Below are 3,149 nucleotides of genomic sequence, written 5' to 3'. Positions count from 1 at the left end.
TGTCTTAATACGGATGATTTTGGCATACAGCTCATGAAAACCCAAAATTCCTATCTCACAAAATTAGCATATTTCATCCGACCAATAAAAGAAAAGTGTTTTTAATACAAAAAACGTCAACCTTCAAATAATCATGTACAGTTATGCACTCAATACTTAGTCGGGAATCCTTTTACAGAAATGACTGCTTCAATGCGGCGTGGCATGGAGGCAATCAGCCTGTGGCACTGCTGAGGTCTTATGGAGGCCCAGGATGCTTCGATAGCGGCCTTTAGCTCATCCAGAGTGTTGGGTCTTGAGTCTCTCAACGTTCTCTTCACAATATCCCACAGATTCTCTATGGGGTTCAGGTCAGGAGAGTTGGCAGGCCAATTGAGCACAGTGATACCATGGTCAGTAAACCATTTACCAGTGGTTTTGGCACTGTGAGCAGGTGCCAGGTTGTGCTGAAAAATGAAATCTTCATCTCCATAAAGCTTTTCAGCAGATGGAAGCATGAAGTGCTCCAAAATCTCCTGATAGCTAGCTACATTGACCCTGCCCTTGATAAAACACAGTGGACCAACACCAGCAGCTGACACGGCACCCCAGACCATCACTGACTGTGGGTACTTGACACTGGACTTCTGGCATTTTGGCATTTCCTTCTCCCCAGTCTTCCTCCAGACTCTGGCACCTTGATTTCTGAATGACATGCAGAATTTGCTTTCATCCGAAAAAAGTACTTTGGACCACTGAGCAACAGTCCAGTGCTGCTTCTCTGTAGCCCAGGTCAGGCGCTTCTGCCGCTGTTTCTGGTTCAAAAGTGGCTTGACCTGGGGAATGCGGCACCTGTAGCCCATTTCCTGCACACGCCTGTGCACGGTGGCTCTGGATGTTTCTACTCCAGACTCAGTCCACTGCTTCCGCAGGTCCCCCAAGGTCTGGAATCGGCCCTTCTCCACAATCTTCCTCAGGGTCCGGTCACCTCTTCTCGTTGTGCAGCGTTTTCTGCCACACTTTTTCCTTCCCACAGACTTCCCACTGAGGTGCCTTGATACAGCACTCTGGGAACAGCCTATTCGTTCAGAAATTTCTTTCTGTGTCTTACCCTCTTGCTTGAGGGTGTCAATAGTGGCCTTCTGGACAGCAGTCAGGTCGGCAGTCTTACCCATGATTGGGGTTTTGAGTGATGAACCAGGCTGGGAGTTTTAAAGGCCTCAGGAATCTTTTGCAGGTGTTTAGAGTTAACTCGTTGATTCAGATGATTAGGTTCATAGCTCGTTTAGAGACACTTTTAATGATATGCTAATTTTGTGAGATAGGAATTTTGGGTTTTCATGAGCTGTATGCCAAAATCATCCGTATTAAGACAATAAAAGACCTGAAATATTTCAGTTAGTGTGCAATGAATCTAAAATATATGAATGTTAAGTTTTCATCATGACATTATGGAAAATAATGAACTTTATCACAATATGCTAATATTTTGAGAAGGACCTGTATGGAGCTGCTGGTGGGAGAGAGTATGCAAGGAAACTGAAGGAGGGAGGCTAATTAACACTGATGAGCAGGGAGTCCAGGGAAGTAACAGAAGCACCCTAACACAAAAATGTATCATGAATCTAATCTAATAAGAATAACAGCAACTAAAGATAATAAACAGGGAGGAACTCTAACAGCACATCAATGTGTACGATCACAAGAAAAAGGGAACTAAAACACAAGCGAATCATCACAATTACAGCTAAATATAATTATTCACAGTATTGGGTATTCTATTAAACTTTGAAAAGCTCTTTCAGTGTGTTGCAGTTAAAAGGGACAAGATAAAATGTTAAAGACAAACTGTAGGTTTTAAGGAGGAACCTTTCAAAGTTGAATCAAACATTTACTGAAAACAACGGAAACAATGTATCAGTGTTGATTGCTCTAAGACTGCAAGGGAAGCTCAGCTTCCCCTAAAATGTCAAAAAATAAGTGATCAAATATATACTGTTGTGTGTTCATGTCATTGACTAAATATGCGCTACAACGCGCTCAACATTTGTTCAGAATCAGCTTCTTATCTCTGGTATCGATGCAGCTTTAAACACTGAGTTCAATAACGAAGTAAAAATGCTGGGCTTTGTCCCGCCCATCGGACCCTCAGCATCTCTGGGGGTCTCTGGGGCAGTGGGCTGACCTCGGCTGGCCCGGACGCTCAGCTTCTGCATAATGATTGGATGACCTGTCTGAGGCTGAATTCCTTTTTAATTGACAGTGAAATAAGCGAATCAGCGATCTTGAAATGGAGCTTCCCCTCCTTGAAAGACGAGCACCCACCACTGCTTTGTACATCAGTAAAATATTGACCAAAAAAAATCGATATCGAGAAAATAGTTGCAAAATAAGTCATTTTATGTACATAAATGCTCAGTTTTCCATTAATGGCATGACTATAATAGTTAGCAAGGCTACAGCATATAGACAGCCGTTATTTCAAATCTTTATGCTGCTAATTTTACGTTCAGGTTTAAATATTGTTATTGTTTATGATCAACTCTGAACACTTCAGACGCTGAACGGAAAACAGTGTCTGGAAGCATCTAGAAGTTCAATGGAGACAAGCCCCACTGAAGTCCTCCACGGACGAGTTTGTTTTATCTGATTGGCTGAATCTGAAGCTGCAGGCTTTGCGCGCCACCCCGAGCTGTGCGCGCTCCCGCGGCGGGTGATCCGTTTTTGGGAGACCACCATATAATGTCACAACACCTGTCCACAAATAATCTAAAGGAATCGCTGCCTGCCGAGGACCCAGGCTCAGATGCAGACCCAGGTTCTGCAACCCAGACTGCGCATCGGTAGCAGCTCAGCGATGGAGCAGACAGAGGCTCGCTCTGAGAAGATCCATCACCTAAAACCATCTGAACTTCTTAATCCAGATCTATCCTCGGATTTTAACAGGAGTTCTCCACAGACGCAATACGTTCCCCAGCACAGAGAAACTGAAAGGTGAGCCGATGGAGATGGTCAGCAGGACGGGGTTTGCAGGGTTAACTTCTGCCCCGTCACTGTTGCGGATGCTGACAGAGAAAGATCTTCAGATCATTGTTCTGAAACCCTTAAATCAACGCAAACAGTCTGCACGACCCGATGACATCTGCAGAGTCAGAGAGGTGTTTCAGTGA

General features: G+C 44.2%; 1 protein-coding gene across 1 annotated transcript in view; it reads left to right on the top strand.

The window, feature by feature from the left end:
* Nucleotides 1–2,690: 2,690 nt before the first annotated feature.
* LOC124883052 (putative violet-sensitive opsin) overlaps nt 2,691–3,149 on the top strand; it is a 6,088-nt gene continuing 5,629 nt past the window's right edge. The window contains exon 1 of the mRNA XM_047389909.1: nt 2,691–3,149. This exon is cut by the window's right edge and continues 155 nt beyond it. The gene's annotated coding sequence lies outside the window, so the exon portion shown is untranslated.

The sequence above is a fragment of the Girardinichthys multiradiatus genome, chromosome 17 (genome assembly GCF_021462225.1).
Source record: "Girardinichthys multiradiatus isolate DD_20200921_A chromosome 17, DD_fGirMul_XY1, whole genome shotgun sequence".
Classification (NCBI taxonomy): domain Eukaryota; kingdom Metazoa; phylum Chordata; class Actinopteri; order Cyprinodontiformes; family Goodeidae; genus Girardinichthys; species Girardinichthys multiradiatus.
Note: the sequence above shows the minus strand (reverse complement) of the source record. Positions and strands in the feature narration are given on the sequence as shown.